General features: G+C 42.2%; 1 long non-coding RNA gene across 2 annotated transcripts; it reads left to right on the forward strand.

Moving 5' to 3' along the window:
* Positions 1–1,429: 1,429 nt before the first annotated feature.
* Positions 1,430–15,047, forward strand: LOC142769239 (uncharacterized). 2 transcript variants are annotated; one of them, XR_012885723.1, is made up of 5 exons: positions 1,430–2,663; positions 5,329–5,450; positions 8,037–8,096; positions 12,116–12,219; positions 14,889–15,047. It is a non-coding gene; the product is annotated as an uncharacterized LOC142769239 (long non-coding RNA). The 2 variants fall into 2 exon arrangements; XR_012885722.1 differs by lacking the exon at positions 1,430–2,663 and having other exon boundaries at positions 5,120–5,450.
* Positions 15,048–15,491: the final 444 nt, after the last annotated feature.

The raw sequence follows: 15,491 nt of genomic DNA on the forward strand, positions 1-15,491 counted from the left end.
GCATGGCACGAGTCTGCTTTTCTTGACGGAAGCTTTTGTGTTGCAGTGGGCTTCCTTTCACAGCTTCCGAAACACAGGAAAGCGGACTCTAAGAACACATAAGTAAGCGCCAATGTTTGCGGGGTACATTTACCTCTTTGATGGGAACGAAATGGTCCTCCCGTTTGTGCAGTTTTGTAGACAGATTTTCAATGTCCCATCAACCTGTACTCTTTTTATGGATATATTTCCAATATTAATCTTGCGACCTCTGCTCCAAGTATTAGAAAGCAATTAGGGTTTAAAATGACTTGGAGAATAAATCTTCAGTTCGGTCAGTTTTTTGCTCCGTATCTACCGTATTGTTTTCCTTTAGCTTTTGAATTCACTAGCATCTTCCCATTTTGTGGTAGAAACCAACTTTGCCTATATCAAATTGAAAATTTCTTCTGCAATCTTGATGACAATATCCTGTTTACCCTATTTTTTCGGCGAATATTGTTCTCTCACAATACATATAGATTAGCTCAACATACACTGCCTTGAATTCAACAGAAAAGGAGCCAGCCCCGTTGATACTACCGTTGGATATGCTTGCTGCTTTTGACATGAAGAGTGTTGCCATCTTGCAGTTGCGCACGGAAGTACTGCTCTGCAGCGTCACTAACGAACCTATGTGGAAAGTGTGAATGCAAGAATGTAATAATTTCTTACTTATAATTTTGTACAACCCTGGCCAAAAGATCCCAAACCACACTTCCATAAAAATACACGGGATAGTGGACTGGAAACTTTTGACCTAACTTGTATGTTTCTACAAAGGCAATGAAAAGTGCTCTGCATAGAATAGTAAGCTGTATGCATAAGTATGTTTGATCAAAAACAAGAAATTTGGCACACGTGGACAACTTTTACAGCGAAAGCTGTTACGAGACTACAACTCAGGTCACGCCCAATTGTACGCCGCTGCCGCCGCCGGTGTCCGTGACCACATCACGCAAAACTAGAAAAAAAAACTAGCACTAAACACACAGTGCGACTCGAAACCCGGGTCCGCTGGGTGCCAGTCCAGCATTCTTTCACTGAGCTACGCTGGTGCTTGTGACTTGTTAGCAAACTTGCTTTAGGCAGGCTTTATGTTTTGAAAGCAATTGCATTAATACGACTTATAAAGCATTTTAAAACAGCGAAAGAACTACCAATCGTCGTACATTGGGAAAAGCGTAAAGAGTGGGCCGTCTAATGCTCCGTGCCATTGCAAGAGCTTGTTCTTGTTCCCCTATGAACTGTGGCGAATATCCACTTGCAAACGTGCAAACGCACGAAGGGGAGACAGAAGGTTAGGTGGGCCAATGAGAATAAAAGGTGTGTGGTACAACGTGGCTACCGGAAGCACAAGACTGGGTTGATTGGCGAATCAGGGGAGAGGTTTTCGCCCTGCAGTGGGCGTACTCCGGTTGCTGCTGATGATGTTAATGATACTATTTCAGCCATAATTTCGCATCATCGTCAGCCACTGCATGAACAATTGGCACAGCATTCCTTGTAAGTGTTGAGCGGATACCACGCTTCCCAGAAGACCGACGAAAAATAGCAAGGCGAATGCTGGCCTACTACCCAAAAGTTTATTAGCTCTAGTGGGTGTCAAGCAAGCGTGCTTGCAGTAAATCAGTGTTTTGAAAATGCTCTGTAAAGCTGCTACTCTAGCTTTCACTGCAACAGTGCTGCGCCTTCTGCACAGGCCTGGAATTTTTTTCTCTTAACCACGGAAAATCATAGCATGCAGTATCTTTAGCGCCTGATGTAGCTTGAAAAGAGCGTCTACTATATTCTACGGCGTCGTATCATGAGGCTTCCATCAAACTCTTGTGCTAGATGAGACGACAATTTAAGTACTCATTACTGAAGCTTTTTAACCCAATATCTATACTGATATCGTGCGCGTTCTTGGTTTCTCTCTCTGCCTGCAGTTAAACAATGTTGAACAGCAGGACACAAATGCGGTTGGTACCTACCGACGTCTCCATATTCAAACCACAAATACATTTCTATCTTTCTTGTGAATTGCTTTTCTATTTTATTTGCACATTGCTTTATATCTTTCTTGTACATAGCTAGTGCTATGTGAAAACACTGAAGTTTATATTGTGAAGTATAACGCGAGATAGCTCCATAAATACATACTTTTTGCTTACAGTTTACGTGGGCGCCAATATGTGAGTGTGTTGCCCAATTGCAATGGGAACTTATCTTCCCATAAAACTTTCGCGGACCGAATGCTTGGCTTATATGTGAGAATCGCATACCCATCATGGGTACAAATCAGTTTTTTAACCAACGACAGGAACAGTGGGTAGGGGTCTTATTTTTATCATTTCATTAGTCATCATATCCAAAACAGTCTTCAAAACTGTTTTGATTACCGCAGCTGTGCTCAGGATCATTACCCTTTATTTTAACTAACTCGGTAACATACATTAGCAATGGAACAATTGAGAATATAACATTTCCGTGACTCTTCGTTGATCTCTCAGTTTGGGTTGGTGTCACTGATCCCAGAAGCATGGTTGTGATTATCACGTCAGAAAAGAAGACAACGTTCCAGTAAGCCTCGTGCGCCGCCTTACCTGCTGTCGCCAACGCTTGTGGTTAGCGTGAAACCAGCTGTGCAACGCACCTAGAAGGTAACAACAGGCCAATTTAGACTTTATTTAGAGCTTTGAATCAGCTAGTAGATATGGCCGATGCGTAGCATTGTCGTCATGACTCGTACCAGAAAGATAGAGACGAGGAGTCGCATCTTCTTCAGAGATACCCTCTGTTGCGCGTTTTGAGCACCGCGAAATTGCCGGGCATATGCAGGCAAAGATTGAAGACATGCGTATTGTGCTAGCCGAGAATTACAAGACAAAGCACGATTTGTATTGAATTGAATAAGCCATCCACAAAAAAGAAATGTGAATTTTTTCTTGCGTAGCTTGTCACTGAGCTCGAATGTGTGTGCCAGGCTCCGTGGCACAGATCGTGACCGCTTTAGCATCAGAACAACTAACTGGGCAAGTTGGCGATTAAAAAACAATGGGAAGGGGAAGGTCGAAGCTGGCGACGAGAGATTTGTAAACGTGGGTTGGGCCGAGCCTACACGTCAAAAAATTTGTCTTCTTCAAGGCTAGTTCAATACTAGCCTTGAGGAAGACTGTACCACTTGTCGAAACATCGGCTTGACACAACTCATTTTTGTTTACGAGTTGGTGTGTTTGATCATGAATCAAGAGACAGTGCGTAAGAAAACATGAACGAGCACAAAGCCACCATATGATTATGAGAGCCAGAGTGCTCGATGTGTATGTGTACGTAAGTGTGAATAATAAAGAGCAAGCGGAAAATTTTAAAAATAACAAAGATTTGTTTTGGTAATCTCTTGCAGAAAAATGCGTGTGGCTAAAGTTTTATTAGAACGGAAATTTCGCATTGCCCCAATAATCAGCCTCGTGGGAAATTAGAGCCGTTTCACATGTCTCTGGAAGGGTAGAAGTTTTGCCAGCCAGCCATCACTGCGATTATCACAAGGATACAGTACCAGAAGAATAGGTTGTGTGATGTTCATGTCTAAATCGGACACTTAGTTCTTCAATTCAATATCACGAGAAGGAGTGATGTCTCACTCCTTCTCGTGATATTGTTCATTCGTGAGGGTTGTTTTTTCTCCTGTTTTATATGTGCTATTCTGCGTTTAGATATCAATTTTTACTTGCGAGTCAGTACTGTTTGTCGTTCCTCTGTTATTGCACGTTTTCCCCTTTTATTGAGAGGGAGGAGCAGGACACAAGATGGTTTGACCACCTGTCATAGCATAAAGGTTTTAGAATACTAATATTTAAATTTTAATGCTTATTGCTGCATGACGTATTCTGTTGAGGTGGTTTCTTTCGCCAGGTATATTCTTGCTGGCGCTTTGTCCATTCGGATAACTCTCGAAAACCAAAGGCTAATATTTCTCGAAGAAGAGTACAAGTGCCGTGCCCATCACCCTCCCCAGTACACGGACCGATTTCGTCAAATAGATCTGTTAGTGCAGCGTTATAGAAGCGCGGATGTGGTGCGCTCTTTGCTTACACTTCCAGTTTTCATGGCATGGGGAGCACCTTCACCATGTGTCCGAGAAATAATAGACAAATGCCCTTGATATTTGCAGATTGATATGCGGGGTTTACCGTTCTAAAACCACCTTATGAGTGTAAGAAACGCCATAATGGAGGGCTCCGAAAGTTTCGACCACCTGGGGTTCTTTAACGTGCACCCAAATCTGAGCACATGGCCTACAACATTTCCGCCTCCATCGGAAATGCAGCCGCCGCTGCCGGGATTGGATCCCGCGACATGCGGGTCAGCAGCCGAGTACCATAGCCTATAGACCAACGCAGCGGTGTGACCTTGATGTTCTTATCAAATAAAATTTAGAAGATGTCAGAGAAACCGGGAATTTGGCGTTTTTGTAAGAGTTCATATATTTGAGTAAAAGAAATAAGGGACGCCTGCGAATTAGAGAAAAAGTGAACGAAAGGAAAGCTCCTTCCAGAATACGATTGGGCCACTGTCCTTATTGGTAGACATCTTCGATACTGGCTGCTTTACGGAACCAATTTTATTCTGAACAAGGCAGCAATATGCGTAGGCGTAGTAAGCACACGGAAAGCACAAACACTGAATCGGCTGCAAAACTACTAAATAATAAGAATGTCACATATATTTTCATTCTAGAAAAATAAACAGAGAATTCACCACACTGCCGAAACACTCATGTGTCATTTGTATAATTATTGCCTTTAACAAAGTAAAAGAAGAAAGACTCAATATCCAGCTGCTGGTGCTTTAGGTGACAATATAATGGGTCCTCCATGTGTGATTTCAAGTGGTGAACCTAGTTAAGTTACAGACTATGTATATTTAGAGTAGGGTAACTTTGCCCCAATATTATTATTATAACAATAATATAGTTATCAGTTCATTCCGAAGACTGCGGTAACGCACGTTCAGTTACTGAAATTTCGCTCATCAAGGGTTCATTTAAGGCACTGACATCGCACAGAATACAAGACTGTGGCATTTGTCCTCCATAAAAATGTGACCATCGCTGCAGCGACCTTAGGTCCACCATCTGAAAACCATAATGACTGGTCCACTATATACGGTGGACTATAGAAAAATTTGTCGGCATACAATAGACATAAAATGACAATCACATGACCTTCACTTTGTGCTGTTTATTTTTCGCTCCTTTGAACAAGGTATTTTAAACAACAAAACGCGTGCTTTCAGTTAGGAGTACGTGTGTTGGTTCATTTTCAGGTCCTGTCTCTGTCGAGAGCGAAGGAAAGTCCAACCGCTGCCCGGCAGCAACTGTTGCGACAACACTGCAGCGACGAACCGTCTATTGACGTACGATAAAGCGCAGAGTGCGCAGACAATGGGTAAGCTATGTCAGAGCTAATATCGTATTTCATTCAAGTATCTTACTAATAGTGAGACAGTCCACGTGGCAAAGTCGTGTTATGGAGTCGACGATAGCCTGGTGGCCAGAGTACAACCCCAACTTTAGGCTTGAGGAACAGAGGGCAACGACAGTAATTGTGATGTCTATATTTTGTACGCTAATAGAGGAGGTAACATCAAAAAAAAATTAAGCGAGGTAACCTTCAGAGCAAGCTATTTGGTATCAAAACGTACAGTGCTAGTGTACGTTTCGTGCTTTTTTAGAACGCTCATCAGCATCTCGAAAGACGATATGACGCGCACACATTGCTACCGCAAAAACGTCTCTTAGGCCTCACATTTTCGCGATGTTGCCATTTTTTTGCTTCAAGAGTCGTACTTGTCTGCTTTACATGGTATCCTGGAGGATTTTTAATCGATTATGACGATCTTTATTCGAAGGGCGACCACAACACAGTAATGATGTTCGCAGGTATTCACGCTTGACATGAGCCGCTGTAAAGTACAGTGCCTAACGAGAAGGTTCAAGTTCAGAGCCAGCGATGCCATAAAATTCATTTTACTCTGTTATTTTCTGATGAATCTTCCCGCCCAAATTGAGTAAAAAGGACGGAGACATACAGTTTTTCGGTCGTGTAAGCATAGAAAAGTTTAGAAGTAAAGATGTCCAGAAGGCAACATTTCAAAGCTGGAACTGTTCTGCCAGATCGCGATGGCCTAACACCTGAAGATATGCCTTAAGATCTTGACTCGCCAGTATCATTTACCTGTCCCATATAATTGGATAGGCTTCAGCGCAATTTTTACGAAGACAAATGGAGACGCACAGAACACAGACGAGCGCTCGTCTGCGTTCCTTGTGTCGTCATTTTTCTTGATCTAAATTGCGCTGAAGCCATCTAATTATGTACGAACTCGCCCAAGTCAAAGTTCTGTCCCATATTTCTTGCAGGATCAATACCTCTCCCAATAATCTCTAATGTACAATTCCTTGCACGAACAAACTTCTTTTTGCGCCATCGATTTTTTTACCTATTCATCTCACCTTTCCCAATACTGCCCAAGATTGCAGTTCGCATCACTATAGGTGTTCACTACGTGGTTATCATCATCTGATACCTGTTCTCTGCATTTTGTTCATCCTCTCATAGCCGTTTTTTTTAATTTTAATGCGACAAAGGGCGTCCCCGCCCCGTCCATTTCCTGATCCGGTGCTTTGCAGCACTCGTCTGTAAATTACACACCAACGCTTTTTGTTTCTTGCCTTTGCCTTCATTTTGTTCTTATCGCATCTGTGACCCACCAAGCAACAGCCGTGTATACTGTAGTGATAATTGAATGGTGTCGCGAATTCATCGTAAGCTCCGCTGCGGAGGTCTTGTGGGTAAAGCATTCAGATGCTGACTCGCAGGTCGCGGAATGGAATGCCGGCGGCTGCATTTTCGATGGAGGCGAAAATGCTGAAGGCCCGTGTGCTGATATTTGGGTGTACGTTAAAGAACCCCAGGAGGTCAAAATTTCCGGAGTCCTCCACTACGGCGTCTCTAGTAATCATATGGTGGTTTTGGGACGTTAACCTCACATATCAATCATTCAATCAATCAATAAATCGATGAATCAAACCAACATTCATCATCAGGTTGATTGATTTGTTTAATAATTGGGGTTTAACGTCCGAAAACAACCATATGATAGTGAGAGACGCCGTAGTGGAGGGCTGCAGAAATTTCTACCACCTGGGGTTCTTTAACGTACACCCAAATCTGAGCACACGGGCCCACAGCATTTCCGCCTTCTTTGGAAATGCTGTCACCACAGCCGGAATTTGATCCCGCTACCTGCGGTTCAGCAGCCGAGTACCTTAGTCACTAGACCATTGCGGTGGGACATTGATCATAAGGTACAACTGTGATTTCGTGTGATATTATGGTAAAGTCTGTGGATGCTGTCAGGTTCATCATAACAGCCGGTGTAAACTTGAATTTAATGCCCTATTAAGATTGTCTGTAGGTGTATTTTTTGTCACAGGTTGAAGGCTGATCGTTATTTGAGTAATGTGGTTTTGCTCAGATAATTACCAATATTTATGATGTGATGCACAGCGTTTAAATATTTTTGGCATGCAAGGCAGCGCATGGAGCTGCTTTAAGTGTTTGCGCAGTGCCATAGAAGTTTTTCCCTAAAAAACAAGCGCATAAAAACGCTGGACGTCAAAGACATCAAAACACTCAATAGCGGTGAGAAATAGCGATCGATTTTTTTCTCGTGCACTATTCAAGTACGCGGCCTGCGCGACTCTTGACAGGGATGTTGATCACTGTAAAGTCATGTGTATAGTTAACCTGTCACGCTAGCTGCTCCATCCCCTGAAGGAATCAGCCTTGTTAATGCGCAGGCATTTATTCAGCATTTGTCACTAGATCAACATTATACATTAGCGCGTTCTTTTGAAAGTTTTACTATTGTGCCTAGTTGGATATCCTCTTAAAGCTGTGCTCTTTCCATATGCTTTGTTGTATAGATTCGCTACAGGCATCCACTTGCTTTTACTTCTTTTTTTGCAGAGGAGAGTACATTAGTGTCTGGCATCACAAAGCCCTCCGAGCCGAGCTCTCTACTTTTGTGTGAGTGTTCTCCTCCTATGCATGAGATTTTCAATAGGGAGCTAAAATTGACCTTTACCATTCTAATTACTGTAAGAGGCCAGGTGCCCGAGCAAAGCAGGGTGGTGAGCATTCGCTTTAACAATTGTGAAGCTAATGCTACCAAATCCTAAATTTCAATAGAAATGAGACCATATATAGGGCACCACGCATTGATAAATACTTCCTAACCATGGCGTCGTACGCCGATTTGAAATAACGGTAATATTGCTCATCCCCATATATAAGCATACTCAAAGGAATAAGCATATCTTCTTCAAGGCCAGCGCTGTGAAATACAAGCAAACTCATTTTGCAGGTAACTTATGTAACTAGGTGCCGCAAAGAAAAGCAATAGTTATCTCTGCCAGTGTCTTAATAACAAAGGTCCTATAGTGAGTGAAGAAACTTCATAGTGAGTGCAGAAAGCAGCCATGCTTATAGTGCAAAATTGTCGGCCATGATGGTTCTGCAAAGTTGTACTTGCTAGAATTATTCTATTGTGCGTGTTCTCCGAGATATCCTGGTGCAGAGTTGATTGATTTATTTATATGTGGGGTTTGACGTCCCAAAACCACCATATGATTATGAGAGACGCCGTAGTGGAGGGCTGCGGAAATTTCGACCACCCGGGGTTCTTTAACGTGCACCCAAATCTGAGCACACGGGCCTACAACATTTCCGCCTCCACCGGAAATCCAGCCGCCACAGCCGGGATTGAACCCGCGACTTGCGGGTCACTACAGCAGAGTGTAATTGAATTTCGCAATAATTATGCATTCAAACTGGTGCACATCTGTTTAAAAACCTCCCCGATGTTACGAACAGTCAATCCTTGATATCTCCAGCAGGTAAAGAGAATGCAGCGAGTATCAACTTTATTTTGGTCTTCGATCTGTTGTCATAATAAACGATCATAGAAGTACGGCGGCAGAGGAGATTTGCCTCAGTCGAACGGCTAGCAAGCGTAATCAAGCGAACCACCATTAAATTTTGCAGTAGGGTATTCAGAATCGTAGAGCTGCTATATACGTAGATACACGAGGTCCTTCAATTTAATACAAACACAGCCACTTGCTGCAGTTGCTAAAAGGTTGGTTAATAAATATTAGGTCAATGAACAAATGAAAAATAGTATTGTATTTCTTGATGTCCCTCTGTATACAAAACGTATCTGCCATTGTTGTTCTCTGATTCTTCGCAGAGATGACTTTTTCGAAAACAAATAAACATAACTTTTAATACCCTGTATATACACAGTCGACAACTCCGTATTCCTGAAATAAAGAAACCTCGTATTTAAAGAGCCCACTGAGATGCCCTCTTAGCTTCAGAATAACCCATAAATATTAGCTGAAACGTCATTAAGGTGCTCTTTGTTGAAAAACAAATTTCGAGATACAACCCGAGATATTGCTGGGATTCAGGCTTGAGCTATATGTGCATAATGACCACAGCATAAAACGCGCCGAAAAGATTTGGTACAACACATGTAAGAAAGGTAACGGCTATGACCAATTTTATGAATCATCATTTCTTGCCGAAATGTGGACACTTTGTCAACAGTACACTAAAAAAATGATAAAGAACGCAAAGGCTGCGCTATCTATGTTATTTCTTTTTTCAAACCTATGCGAGCACTGCGAGAAAAAGCTTCCTGCAAAGCGCATACGCACTAGCCATAACTTTGCGTCCCCACTTGTCGACAAGTAAAATTAATTTTGAGTGAGTGTCAGGCTTTTCCCGTGATTTTCTCGTATTCATTAAAAATCGCATTGTTCTAGATCATTCAGCAACCATAAATCAACGTGGGAAGAAGTGACAGAGAAGCCTTTTACTATTAGATTTGTCAACCAACTGTATCGGACATAGAGTGGATATAGCAGACTCTCTGTCATCTCGAAGTTCGATGTCTGTTACATGCAATTTGTTTTTTTTATGTTAGTGTATTCATTTGCGTCACATACGATGCTCAAACAAGACGTCTGGAACACAAAATACAAATTATTAAATATATATTTATTTATCCTTGTATGTGGTTTCAAAGAAAGAATATTTTGCATCCAAACCTAATCATTAGCCTTAGGAAGTGTGTATTCTTAGTCAACCGCTGATTCTTCGACTTCTACGTAGTGAACAGTTCTGAAGCAATGACTCATAGTCCGTGTCACAACAGATGATAAATAAATTGGGCGAATGCTCTAAACACAAAAAAAAATATGGCACAGAGGTGTTTTCAATGTTTTCAACTAAGTAGCACTGCATTCAACATCCAGTATGCGCATCAAGGTCTTCTAAATATCGTTATAGATCACAATTTTTTTTTTCATATTGCGCCATATTTTGGCCTCTTCATATAACCCTTGTTTATTTTTTTCAGCATCAGAAGCCTCTGAGTCGTAAGCAATTCTTTTCCCGATAGCGCCACTTTGGTGTCTGTCATGTCCAGATGTGCCAAATGGCTATAAGCTCACTCGGAAGGAGACCTAGAACTCCAAGCGCACTATTCACTTTAATTGCGTACACATTTAGAAAGTTCCGTCCTATGATCTCTTTTAAAAATGTTTTTGTGCTACTCTCTCTTTTTAAAATATTTTACCGAATAATACAGCCATACAATATAGCTGAACACAGAACATTTGCGAATCATAAGTGGTGAAAACCCTAAATATATTGTTTTTTAAAACAAATCAACAGGTTTTTCAGCACTTTGAACCGACTTGAATTGGTGTAATCATTGTAAACTCGTAATTATCTGCCCTTGTAATACACCTAGTTCACTGAAAAGCAGAAACATAGAAGCCAAGGGGAAAGAAATGTGCCTTCACAACTCGCGATACAACTTTTCTTTGTATGCTACACCAGGTAGAACATAGAAATCCTAGAGAAGACGTCATATGATGCTCAAGTGTTTTCGTCAAGAGACATGTTTAGAGCCCGAATGCTGCCCGAGTGGTTAAGGTGCTCGCAGTCCATGGCTCTGAAGACGCGAGTCCAATCGATTACCGGAGATAGGATTTCGGGTTTAAGCTAAATGGTAAAGACCCATCTTTAATGCGATTTCACTGAATGTTGCAGAGCTCCACGTGGCCGAATTTATCAGCAGCTCTACTTTTCTCCTTCTTTGATACGCTGAGTTTATGCGAAACGTTACACACCGAAACAATCTCCTAAGTAATCAGGTTTGTGAGAAACACTATGCAGCCCTAAGCTTATTTTCATGGAACTGAAAATAAATGTCATGAGAATTGCAATGCTGTCTCGGCGTTAATAACAAAAACAACCGCTACAAAATAGCAGTTATCATTATAGTAGTGCTACTATATGCGCTCCGTTCTGTGGGCGTCAGTCATGATATGTAATAAAAAGTGATTTCTATGATAAGTTTCAGAATCGGACTTTTCTTTACGGGCACCTAACGTCATGTGATTAATGCGATGAACTTGTGCCTATTTACTGAAATCACAAAAGACACGGTGTAGGGTCATTCTTTCTAAGTATGAAACTTTGCCCCTGCAAGTTTACGAGTTGAAATAATGTACACCTGGTTCAGTCGCTGCGGCCTTAGATATCTTTGCTGTGGTTTTTCAGTTAGCCCTTTTAGACAAGATCAGCCTTCTTTCTGTTGTCTAGAAGTTATGATTTCACTGCAACAGCTACGGTAAGGTGAGTCTGCTTTCATGTTTTCACCACCAATGACTTGGGCGTGGCGTTCCTTGCTGAGCACCACCTGTTTATTCCAACGACAATGTTACACGTAACAATGCTGCATGTAGACTTCTGTTCTGGATGCTTCAACGCACACGAGTAAGTTTGAAATTATGCTTATGAAGTGAACACTAACGATCAATCACTTCTTGGTATGCCTGCCACAGCAGAATGTGCCTGGATCACTGAATGCTACCTTCGTACAAAACAATTTGTTGTACATGATTTGTTTAAACAGGTGTTCATGTTCAGTAGCACTTATTCAAATATAATTGCAAACAAACTTTTTGCAGTAAGCCCGAACCCAGGGAAATGATCCTGACCGTTTTCATGGGCGTCTGCCTGGTGGCCTTGATAAGCGTAGTAGTTGGCGTCATCCTCAGCGCCAGCGATCTTGGTGAGCACATCTCTTTCACTTGACTAAAAGCAAACTTGCACCAAATTTTCAGCGTGGTCAGAGAAGTCTGCAGATTGGTAGTCGACGCTCCTGAGAACACGTAGAGCCAGAAAGTTGAGTGCCGCACGTAGCGGGCAATTCGCGGTTTTCGAAGTCATCTAAAAGCTAGTAATTGCTGTCTATTTTCTTTAAACGCGATGCTACAAGCGCAAATGACTATGCCATAAACATAAAACTTAAGCTCACTGGATTTTTTGAGCATTGGAAAGAGCATAGTGAGCGTGGCCATCACGGAACGGTGCCACGTGCCCGCAGACAACGCAATGAAAGTAAATTGTGCTCTAAGCAGTGTTGTTTTGTGTTACGCCGACGAATTACCATTCAGAGACATGAAAAGTCCCTATATCGGGTATTTTACTCTACAAACGTTGGCGAAATTACCAGCCTATTTCCCTGCACAACAGTATTAATTTTCGCCGCCATGCATGCAGACACATACCATAATTACATGTGTCTGCCGTTTTGGCGACATTTGAAGTCATGCGTAGCCCCTCCACTGCATGACATTATTATTTATATACTGTTTGTACGCTGCATATTGTAGGCTTGATGTCTAACACCCGTAGTGAACTAGAAATCACTCTGCGTAAACATCGGAAACAAAGGGTGCTTGCTCCAGAACCGATTACAGTTAGAGTGAGCCAGGTGAAGGCACATTGTGACCGCTAATAAGCCGTCATAGAAGAAATAAATCATTTATGAAATTTCCTGCAATATCACAAACATTCGTTTTTTTTTCCTTTTGGTGAAAATGACAGGCAAAAATTCCCCGAAAAAATAAAAACACCCCGCCCGAAAGACTACTGGTTTTAAAGCAAGGTGCTCTAAGCCATGACGCACGCTGACAAAGAGATGCTACTACTAGTTCATTGTAACGTCACTCCCTCCCTAGTATTCAGCGTGGTGGCTGGTACGAAAGAAGAGAGAATACCCTTGTAGCACACACGTACAAGGAATTCCTGCATTTCCCATTGTACTTGACCAGTTCTGGAATATTTAGCGGTGGGCTATCTGTCAGAAAAAAAAAGCTTCTCTATTTAGGCCACTCTATCATTGCTAAAAAAAAGGGGGTGCATGACAATCCACTGTCTTCAGCCGTATATGTGGTGATTTGGATATAAATAAAATTTTGTGTAAAATTGGCGATTGTGTGAGTGAATCACTTTCTTTGAGTGGAAAAAAGATACAGGTTACAGCCCACTTTTTACTTCGGGGTAGCATACATGCTGAATAATGCGCTCAAAGCCCAAATTACAGAATTTCGGATAACATTTGCAATGCTTCAAAAAATATATGGACCCTAAAGCATTGCTTTCAAGAGTTGAACGCGATAGCGATGTCCTGTTTCTTGTGGTCACTTCTAACATTTACTGCATGAAATCACTTCGAACTCGCTATGTACTCACTACATGGTGCTAAGGCAAAGGCGCACAAGTGTATGTACCTTTGTAGTGGATGATCGTCTTTAAACCCCGAACACGGTAATCCCGTGTTCGGACGCTCGATGGCAACGTACGGTTGTACCGCGCATTATTGCTGCAATATTTCATGTTGTTTTCTGTAGCACGTGTACAGGGCGCATTCGTTTGTAATGTATAAAAATTAGTTTTACTGAATTTCCAAGCAAAGGAAGTGCTTTGCTCTGTATTCAGAAACACACGCCTGGCCGTGTGATAGAACATCCACTTGCCACGCGAGTAACCCGGGTTCATTCTCCCCGCGCACGCAAACGTCCCACGTTTGACCCTTAGTCTAACCCAGGATTTTTTATCATTTATTTTATTTGCAACAATTTTTGTTTTCGGGTCACCCGTTAGATGAATTTTCACTCATAACGAACGACGATTCCCGCGAAACGAGCTTTTTAACGCCGTCACGTTAATTAGGGCGTTTGCCTTTTTAGATGCCCACTGCAGATTCTGCACTGTTATGTGCCCGTGGGATAGGTATTACACTAAGTATTCCCTTGTATGCAGAAGTACACGCGTGTGATCCTGCGATAGAATTGCGGCGGAGTTAATTGATGGATTAGGTAATGCCTCCGACTCTAAACCGTTAGTTACACTTATTAGGAAATAGCTATGTTTTTAGCGTCGTTGTGATAATGCTGTGGCGACAGCCCACATGTGATGTGTCACGGGTTTTTAGCCACATTCAGGTTGCCTGGATAGAAACAAAATATTTTTGTAATTTAGCGCTCCGGTGCGTGAAGACTTCCTCTTCGAGTTGTGCGCTGGCACCGTGTGTCGTGCTAAAACCAGAACAACAAATACCTACTCATATCAGTTGGAGTCGGTGGGTTTGGTTACGAACGGAGATGATCAGAAAAGCTTGTGGGGTGGGGGGGGGGGGGGGCTAGTTGGAACATAGTGTTTAAAAAGGCATTACTGAAAATTTCAGTTGTTAGATGAGCTTTGTCTTTTTGGATTCAAGATTTTCGTCCTTTCCTTTGAAGCTCTTCCTTTAGCTACAACGCGAGCAAGCTATACGTTCATCAATTTTATCGGCTAGTTCTTAGGGTGTTTTTTTTTATTTTGGGGTATCAATATTAAAATTCATAATGTCAAAGTCTTTGCAGCCGGCGACCTATTTCTACATGTTGTGTGCAGTTGGAAGTGGCCCGGACGTCGCCGCCACTAATGATCTCAGTGAGAAGAAGCCAGGCACAGGTCAAACTCCTACTAGAGAAGCCGAAGGAACTGTTTCAACGACGCCGCCAATGGGAGGTATTTCAAGGGTCACGGTACAGCCGATGCCCACTCCAGCATCTACAGGTTTGGACACTTTACCATTTTTCGTTATCGTCAATAAGGTGAGATATATATTTACTGTGTCATCTCAACTACTGCAATGTGCAACGTCTGGGGTGTCTATTTTGAGCGCGTCATGCTATTGTTTCGAGGAAATGGGTTTACTCACAGATGAGATCCAATGGCGTGAAAAAGAAGCGGCATACTTGCGGGACAAGCCCAGCCTGGTTCGCCCAACCACAAAGTCCAAGTGGCGGCTCCCCTGTACTCTTTCTTGTTCAGTTTCTGCATTAGGTACAACTGCACGTTTCCGTTGTAATTTTTCGGGGATAGACGAACCTTGCCGAGCTATTTAAATATGCTTATGATACTAGGGCTTGCTAGTAGCGACTCTTGCTTTGTTCCTGCTAAGACAATGTTGGAAGGCATGCTAGTTGACGTGCTTCTTCGGAATGACACAAC

The sequence above is a fragment of the Rhipicephalus microplus genome, chromosome 8, assembly GCF_043290135.1.
Source record: "Rhipicephalus microplus isolate Deutch F79 chromosome 8, USDA_Rmic, whole genome shotgun sequence".
Classification (NCBI taxonomy): Eukaryota; Metazoa; Arthropoda; class Arachnida; order Ixodida; family Ixodidae; genus Rhipicephalus; species Rhipicephalus microplus.